Source organism: Gavialis gangeticus, unplaced genomic scaffold, assembly GCF_001723915.1.
Source record: "Gavialis gangeticus isolate Ggan-Ray unplaced genomic scaffold, GavGan_comp1, whole genome shotgun sequence".
Lineage (NCBI taxonomy): Eukaryota > Metazoa > Chordata > Crocodylia > Gavialidae > Gavialis > Gavialis gangeticus.
In genome coordinates, this window is record NW_017729033.1 from 103,001,583 (window position 1) to 103,010,988 (window position 9,406).

Consider the following 9,406-nt stretch of genomic DNA (forward strand, 5'->3'; position numbering starts at 1 on the left):
ACTAGCGAGTGTGCTCCGGGAGAGGGGTCGGCCGGACATAAGGCGCCCCTAGGGAGGCATTCGGAGCCTGGAAGGTGGTCGGGCGCAGGGAGGTGGGTGGCTCAACGCAGGAGCACCCCCTACTGGCCCGCCTCACGTGGTGGAAACAGCGGAGGGATACGAATACCCAGCTGTGTTCCTGAGGTGGGATCTCTGCACCCGCCACAGAGGGCAACAAAAATGGTTAGGTGGCTGGGGCACATGAATTTTGAGGAGAGCTGAGGGAACTGGACTTATTCTGGAGAAGAGAAGTGAGGGGAAATTTAATAGCAGCCTTCAACAGTTGTTGTTCATCCTTTGAATTTGAAGATGACCATGACATCACTGTTTGGTCTGGTTTCTGTGAACATGTAAATGCCTGTTAAGGCCAGTTTGTGCTTTGAACTGTCTATGGCATGCTGAGCAAGAGATACTGCTTTGGGTTGCTTCGTCAACAGCGGATGTGCTGCAGTTGCGAGAGTTCCACTGTTTGTGCTTCTGCTGTGCCTCAGCGGTTCTCCACTCATAGTTAGTAGCTCCAGTATGGACGGGGCTTCGCCAGGTGGACCAATCATAAGCAAGATTTTCTCAAATTTTGGGTCCATGTTGAAATGTTTCAGGGATGACTTGAAGGAGTCCTTGAAGCATTTCTTCTGGCCTCCCTGAGATTGCTTTCCCTCCTTTAGCTCACCTTAAAGGATCGCCTTTGGCAGTCAGTCATCCGACAACCTGGTGACCTGGCCTGCCCATCTCATCTGTGATTTTATCAAAGAGTGTGGATGTTTGGAATGCCTGACTGTGTAAGAACCTCAGTTTCCAGGGCTTTCTCTTGTCATCTTATCCTCATCAGTTTCCTCAGACAGCCTATGTGAAAGTGGTTCAGCTTCATAGCGTGGCATCTAGCATGGTGTTTGTACAGCTTCATAGCATAGCATTTTCATAGCATGGCCATCTAGGTTTCACATGCATACATCAGGATTGGCAACACAATGGCTTTGTAGACCTTCAGTTTTGTTTGTTGACTGATGCCTCTGCACTCCCACACATTTGCACGTAGTCTGGCAAAAAAAGCCACACTTGCTTTATCATATCTGGCATTGGTTTCACCATTGATGTGAATTGCATGTGACAGTGTACTGCTAAGATAGGTGAACTTGTCCTCTGTCTGAAGGGTTTTGTCATTTATGGGGGGCATAAGGGGGTATAAGGGGTACCAGGGGTATCAGGATCTGGGGGAATGCCTGTTTACCAGAGCGCCCCAAGGGATGACAAAGTCAAGCAGTCACAAACTCCTCCAAGACCGTTTCAGGTTGGACATAAGGAAAAACTTCTTTACTGTCTGAGCCCCCAAGGCTTGGAATAGACTGCCACTAGAGGTGGTGCAGGCACCTATTCTGGACTCCTTTAAGAAACATTTGGATATTTATCTTGCTGGGGTCCTTTGATCCCAGATGACTTCCTGCCTCTGGGGCAGAGGGCTGGACTTGATGATCTTCTGAGGTCCCTTCCAGCCCCAATATCTATGAAATCTATGAATTTACTGTGATGGTAGGCTGTACATAAGGCTTTTATGGTGCAGGCTGGTACATCACTGCTGTGTTAGTGTTGATTGTGAGACTAAAGTTGTCATAAGCTGAAGAGAAATAGTCCATACTCTGTTGCATGTCAGACTCAGATCTGGCATTCAAGGAACAGTCATCAACAAACAGAAGATCACGAACCAGCCACTTCCTGTAGTTTCGTCTTCACCTGTAGTCTCCTCAAACTGAAGAGTTTACTATCAGTCTGGTAATTGATGTCAATCCCAGTGTCATGGGCTGCTTGTACATGCCACAGGGGTATAATTCAACTTAGTTATCCTTAAATTGAAATGGTGGGTTTTTAAAAACACCACTTCAATTTAGGGAGAATTAAACCAAACTAAATCCCTGTGACATTTACACAAGGGTGGGCCCCAATCCTTACCTGCCTCTTTGCAGGGAGGGGGAGAGTGAGCTGTCCCTGAACTGCGTGGGGGCCCCCCGGGAGACACCCACCCACTGGCACCTGACCCGGGCACTCCCCGGGGGTGGGGCACTGCAGCTGGAGATGGAAGCACTGGCCCTCCCACAGCTGCAAAGGGAAGCACCAGATCCCTGGACAGCTCAGGCAGGCAGGCAGGCTGGCTCTGGGCAGGAAAAAAAAAAAGGATCAAGCTTGCTGCTTTTTTTTTTTTCTTCCTTCAGTGGACCCTGCCTGCACAGGCTGCCTCGGGGTCCCACAGTCCATGAACTGCGCAGGGCCCACCAAGCCCCAAGCACGTTGGCTTCCAGTGCCCTGTGCACTGTTGCACTTGGTTAGCAAACTAAAACTCTTTGGATGTGTTTTATCCTTGCTAAGTACCAAAGTAATTTAAAGCAGAATATGCTGCCAAGCATGCAAACAGAAATGCCTTTAAAGTGCACATTGCACATTGCCGAATGTGCAAACAGCAGTGCCATTAAAGTGATGCAAAAGGGCATTTAAGCCACTTTAAAGGCCAATTTTGTGGCATGTACAAAGGCCCATAGTCACAAAAGAACATTTGTAAGCATGGCAGAGACTATCCTTTTGAAGAGGGTTGGGGTCAACACACAGCCCTGCTGTGGTGACTGGGAACGGTTCAGATGACTTGCTGTCATCCACAGCATGAGCAAGCATGCCATTATGGAATCGCCAAACCATTGCAATGAATTTCTCTGGGCACCTGAATTATGCATGATCTTCCAAAGGCCCTTCCTGTATCAAATGATTTTGCCAGGTCAGTGAAAGTTATGTACAAGTTGGAGTTTTTTTCCTGGCATTTCTCCTGGAGTTTACAAGCTGGAAACACTTGTATCTATGGTCCCACGACCTTTGCTTGAAACCACACTGACTCTCAGGCAAGAGCCTGTGTTCAATGTGTTGCACAAGGCAATTCAACAGAATTCTGGTGAAGTTTTTACTGGCTATTGATAGCGAGGAGATGCCCTGATGGTTGCCGCAAGATTGTCTATTGCCTTTCCAACTTCATGTTGCTCATCTTTACTATGGCCACTCCAGATGAAGATGTAGTCAGCTCCTTTTCCAGTTAGTTGTCCTTCAGCTAGATGAGTTTCACTCAGGGCCATTATCTGAATGTTGAATCTGGTCAGTTCTCTACCAACTAGAGCTGTTCTTCTCTTTCGTCTATCTGCTGTAGTACAACCCATTAGTATGCGCATATTCCAAGCACCAATGGTGAATGGTGTCATCTTTGTCTTTTTTGGTTTTTTGCATGGTTTTATACCACTATAATGGGATCCCCATCAGCTGCAGTATGCTGATCAGGGTTAAGGTGAAGCAGACAATGTTTAGGGCACCTTTTTTTAGCCCCTTCCTCATGCTATGGAGGTGAGCAGTGTGATCCTAAATAGGGCTGCTCAGTCACCTAGGGGGCTGCTGAATTCCACTGCTGCTTCATTCCAGAGAAAAGTGACTCTGCCCTGAGCTGCCTGTGTGTAGGTCTGCACCTACAGCTCCCAGTATATCCACACCTGCTGCTTTGCTACTCGCCCACTGTCACAGGACTCGAGTGTGTCGGGGGAGGGTGGGGGTGGCGCATATAGCAATGCCATGACTTGCATATGAGTTGGAGTTAAGTGAGGGAAAATTGCACGAGTCACCCTCACTCTCTTGTCCAGGCCTGTCTGAATCCAGTGGCATGACAGGGTCAAGACATCTGAAGACAAGTCTAGATGCAGTGGATGGCCATAAGGTCCTGCGGCACCTAAACTGATTACCTACACTGTCTATACAGCTCTTTCCATCGGCCTTCACAACCAGGATGATGAGTATATCTTCTTGGCTGCCTGAGAGGACTTTCCAGAGGGAGTCAGGTGTAGCTATCTGCTCTGGTCAACATTGTAGCACTGCCCTTACTTTTATTTTGGGATCAGCTGTCCTAGCCTTTCCCTGCCAAGGTGTGGTGGTACACCTTTGGGTGTTTGCTACTTGAAGGCTTTGAGCAGGCTATGAGGCAGACTGCAGGTGATGGCAGAGCCAGTCAGGTGGTCACATGATAGCCAGGAGGCCGCCTGATTGGAGCAGGGCTGAGCAGCCTTAGTGTAAGAGCAGGCCCTGAGGAGCAGAGGGCAGTTGCTGCAAGCGTGCTGCCAAGGTAACATTGCTGTATGGAGCTCTACTGCTCCTGGCATGTTCTGGAGGATAGGGAGGAACTATGGCGAAGGAGGAGGTTCCTAGAGACTCAGTGCAGGGGTCCTAAGAGTGTGAGGTGTGGGCCTAGAGCTGTGATGGGGGCAGCCTAAGAAAGGGGCTTAGAGTTTGTGGGCCTACAGTGGGGCTCAGATGAGATCAGTGGAGAAAAGGGCTGCTTACAGTAAGATCGGTGGGGCACCAGGCTAGCCCAGTGTGAGAAGACTGCTGCAAGGTGGGTCTCAGAGGGGACACCCTCTGAGTAAGGAGATCAGCCACTGCTAAACTGATGTCTGGGAATCTCAACCAATCAAAGCAAGGGGGCCAGAGCTGAAAGGCCGAAGAGCATGTAAGCCCACTGCGAGGGGCAGGTCAGGGCTGTGGAGAGCTACTGGCACTCTGATTGGCCTGGAGGTGGGGACGGAGCCTAAAGGAGGCTGAAGGTCCCTTCAATGGGTGGGATATAACTGCTGAACAGAGGATAGGTGGTCAGCCAGCCAGCACACTGAGATGATGGAGGCTGAAGCTCAGCTTCCTGAGGGAAGGTATCCTACAAGGGGCCTGAGAGTGAAGGGGCAATGACTGACAGTAGGTAATGACATGGAGGCTGCAACAGAGTGCCCAGAAGTGAGTATCCTGGGGAGAACATCCAGATGCCACGAGGGGTGAAGAAAGACCAGGGAAGGTTGGCCTGCAGTTGGTCCTGGGGAATGACAAAACTATACCCTGCTGGGGAGGATGGTGTGGTCAGACTGTCTATGGTAGGGCAGTCCCCAGGAAATGCCACACCAGTACCTCTCTAGTGAAAGGCGAGTATGAGGCACAAGAAAGCCTCAGCCCTCACTGCCTTGCGAGTGACCCTGTGGAGGAGAAAGGCTAAGGGAGCACGCCCTGAGAGAAAAGCACCAGGCTTGGGCAACAGCACAGGCACCAGGAGGGCCTGAGACCCAAAGCCTGATAAGAGTGAGGCCTAGTGGGAAGCCTGAAGGAGAGTGAGGTCCAGGTACACTGATGGATGCCCAAGGCCTGAGTGGGCCATAGGCCGAGAGTGGGGTTCAGGCATGTTGACAGACACCTGAGGCCCAAGGGGCATAAAGCCCAGAAGCCCCAGTGAGGGACCAGAGTAGTGTGACCCCAGTGAGGGGCAAGGAGCCCAGAGTGCATGTGGGAGTAGAGGCCCCAGTGAGGGGGCATGAGACCAAGGCATGTCTACAGACACCAGAGGCCAAGTTTGGGCCTGAGGTTGACTGTGGCCCAGCAGTGGGGCCAGGGGAGTAATAGTGGAAGTAATTTCTAGATGCCATCTTCAGGGCATGGGACATGGTAAAGTGGTGGTCAGAGCTGTGTATTATGCCCTTGGCATAAAGGCATTAAATGTGCTGCCTCCTGCATTCTTTCTATCCAGTTTTGATACAGCAAGGCATGGCAGGAAATTAGGGTGGACTGCCCTAGACAGGCGGGCAGGCTGATATTGTGACCGGCCCTAGGACAGCCCCCTGTCACACAAGAGATAACCTGACAGGCAGCGGGGGCTAGGGTTTTAGGGCTCCCCAAACTTGCCCTTCCCTGGGGTTTGGCCCCGATGGCACTTTCTAGAGGCTGCTCTGCCATGAGCAGTCCCACCACAGTAACCCCAAACCCCAGTAGGGTGCAGTTTTCAGTCCTACCTAGGATGAAGCCTTCAACTGTCTGAAGGGGGTTCCAAAGAAGATGGAGCTAGACTGTTCTATGTGGTGACAGATGACAGAACAAAGAGAAATGGACTCAATTTGCAGCTAGGGAATTTTAGGTTAGATATTAGAAATAACTTTCTTGCTAGAAGGGTAGTACAGCACTGGAACAGGTTACCCAGAGAGGTTGTAGACTGTCCATCCTTGGACGCTTTTAAGCCCCAGCTAGATAAAAGCTTGGCTGGGATGATCCAGTTGGGGATAGTCCTGCTTTGAGCAGGGGGTTGAACTAGATGACCTTATGGGGTCCCTTCTAACCCTAATTTTCTATGATTCTAAGTGATGTTCTCTTGCTTATGCCATCCAAATCAATGAGAGTTCTGTGATTAGTATAAGAGGACAGAACCTGTCATGTAAAAAGCCCCTGATTGAAATCAAGCAATATTCTAAATAAATCTCACTCTCTGTTATAAGAAAAATAATCATTGATTTCAGCTGATATTGAGTGTTTCTTCTTAAATACACCCCATTATGTTGTCAGTCCATAATATTTAAATAACTAAACAATGCTATTTCCTATCACAAAGTCTGAAAGTCAGCCAACTCAGTGGGGAAATACCTAAACTGAAAACACTGACTCCATAATCCTCAGGAACTTTGGACTATTTGGATCCTGGTCAGAACTTTGTGTCTCAGGCTCATCTGAGCACAGGCAACTGCTCAGAATTCACGTCCACTAGGTGATAGGTTCCTGCTCTAAAGAATGTGAGTCTCTTCCTAACTTCTGGCCACCAGTATTGTTTTGTCTAATCACCTGTGGGGGAGCATGAGACAAAGAAGAAAGAGCATAATGCAAAAAGTTCCCAAACCAATTGGGCAATGGCTGCTCATCCAGACTATATTATGTGATCTCTGCTGATCTTCAGATGTAGCAGTAATAACAATTAAGAAGGCAGTTCAACTAAGTAAAAATTCAAGAACTAGAGGAGCATTCCTGAAAATCCGTCTTGGATTATATGTAGTCTAGTAGTCTGATTTAACTGTACAGTCTCCTTAGACTGTTTTTACTGTCCTCCTTTTAAATGAGTATTCTCATAATGTTTCTATGCTCTTTTTTTCCCCATGCTAAACCACTAAGACTTATTTGATGCTATTTTTTTACATTAACTTTTGAATTATTTTTAACAAGCCATGGTAGAAAAGCTGGTGGTTTAATGGGAAGAAAGAGGTTAGCATGGTTTGGATGCAAGTTTTACCTGACAAGTGTTTTGCTCTACTGTTTCTGTTAGAAAATTGTTTCAGTGTTTCACTATTCCAATGTCAAGAACCCTTTTAATACCCAGCCTCAATATAATCATAGCAATTTTATTACCATTTGTTTTTATGCTAGAATTATCCATAGCTTGAATACTTCTTTTCCTTGCCTACGATCTGTTCCCCTGAGATGCATTAACTTTTGAGAACTATTGCATCTTAGACTTAGTCTGTTACAGTGAATACAGGAAGCTCTTTCATCTTGCCCCATAAATTAGGTTCTCTGTTTTTCCTGATCGCTCTTTTACCCTTTCCACCATTTGAATTCATCTTTCTTGAATGTGGGAAACCAGTATTGTATGCTTTGTGTCAAAGTATTTAGTTTTTTATCATAATTTGTATTTCTGCTTTTTGTGCTATTTGTTCTCACTAGTATTGTACACAGTATTTCCAGTAAGTTCTTCCCATTTCTCATATACTATTCAATTTCCTTACATACCTTACATATCTGTAGGAATCAACATCTTTTCTAGTGGAATTTAAAATTTCCCTTGTGGCAAAGTATCTAATACTTTACTCAACTCCAGATAGATTAAATTTAATGCTTTTCCTTTGTCCAGCAAATCAGTTGTCAAAGAATGATATAGGTTAGTCTGGCATAATCTGCCTTGGGTAAACTTGTTATCCCAATGACCATTTTTACCTTTTTGGTTTTAGGTATTCTTTCCTCCATGCATTTGTTCCTGCATGCCATGGTCAGGTTTAGGCTTGTAATTTTGCACTGGGTTAGCTGCACAGTGCTGTCTTTCTCTTTGGTGTCTGTGTTTAATTTATTGCTGCTTTTAAGAGAGCTGTGTAACAGACAGTCTATGGTTCCGGTTACTTAGAGAGAGAAAAATAGGAGTAAATTGTGCTCAGGCAGTCCATAGTAGGGCTAGCTGTAAAAGAACAGGCAGCCAGAGGCCATAAATAGGAAGTGCCAGTTGGTGTGCTAGTTGTAATAATACAAGAGTAAAGTAACCTGGGGAAGAAATAAGAAACTTACTGCAGTGCTAGCAGATTCCTGGCAGTAGCGTAAGACAGAGTATTGTGTTAGGGGAAACAAAGCAAGACTACTGCTTGATCTGCTGCTATAGGGTAGCCTGGAAGCTAGTAAGCAAAGCTCATTAGAGGACACCTGCAGCTACCCCATGGAGTGACATGACCCGAAAATGGCAGGTCTCTAGGGGGTGTAATAAGCCAGGGCCAGAGCCAGAGCAGTCAGTCCAGCCCTGGAGGCCAAAGGGGAAGGAGCTCTACATTAAGACACCTGCTGATCAGAGACTAGGTAAAATCCTACTATGCCTGTGAGCCACAAGTAAGAAGCTGGGTGCTGGCAGGGAATTAGAACCAGTATGGATAGTGATTTCATTAGATAGCCAGTATGCTTAGGGAGTTGAAATACAGCTAGTTCACTTAAGCTTTTGGTTTGAGTTTTAATCAGGTGCAAGGACGTGGTCATCATGGGTGACCTGAACTTCCCAGACATCTGCTGTGAAGAGCAGTCAGCCAGGTCTGACCACTCATGTAGGTTCCTAGCCAAAATGCAGGACCTCCATCTAACCCAGGAGGTGCACAGCCCCACCAGGGGAGACGCCTTGTTGAACCTGGTGCTGGCCACGGGTGACGACCTGGTGAGGGGGCTGCAGGCGTTCGACCACCTGGGCGACAGTGATCATAGCCTGCTGGAATTCACCATCCAGCGCAAGGTGGCAAAGGCCTGCAGCAAGGCAGCAGCCCTAGATTTCAGGAGGGCAGACTTCAATGAGGTAACGAGAATAGTTGGGGAAGCACTGAGGTCCCAGAGGGGAGGGGAGGGGAGCCAGGTGTCCAAGAAGAGTGGTTGCTCCTTAAGGAGATGAACCTCCAAGCCCAAAGAGAGGTAATCCCAACACGGATCAAAGGGAGCAGGAGGGCGCAAAAGCCCCCATGGCTCACCAAAAGCATCTGGGAATGTCTCCTAGCTAAAAGGGAGGTGTATACCCAATGGAAGAGAGGGGCCATTACCAGGGAGGACTATACTGTGGCTGCTCGGGGATGCAGGGGGGAAGTCAGGAAGGCCAAGGCAGAGTTGGAATTGGGACTAGCTACCCGGGTCAAGGACAACAAAAAGTCCTTTTTTAAATACATAGGGGGCAAAAAGAAGGTTCCGGGTAATGTGGGGCCCCTGCAAGACATGCTAGGAAATTTGGTCGTCACACCAGACAACAAAGCTAACCTATTTAATGACTTCT

The 9,406-nt window shown here is 47.7% G+C and overlaps 1 protein-coding gene across 1 annotated transcript in view; it reads left to right on the forward strand.

The window, feature by feature from the left end:
* Positions 1-6,948: 6,948 nt before the first annotated feature.
* Positions 6,949-9,406, forward strand: part of PLAC8 (placenta specific 8) — a 25,149-nt gene continuing 22,691 nt past the window's right edge. Inside the window, exon 1 of the mRNA XM_019526426.1 lies at positions 6,949-6,965. The gene's annotated coding sequence lies outside the window, so the exon portion shown is untranslated. The remainder of the gene's footprint in view (positions 6,966-9,406) is intronic.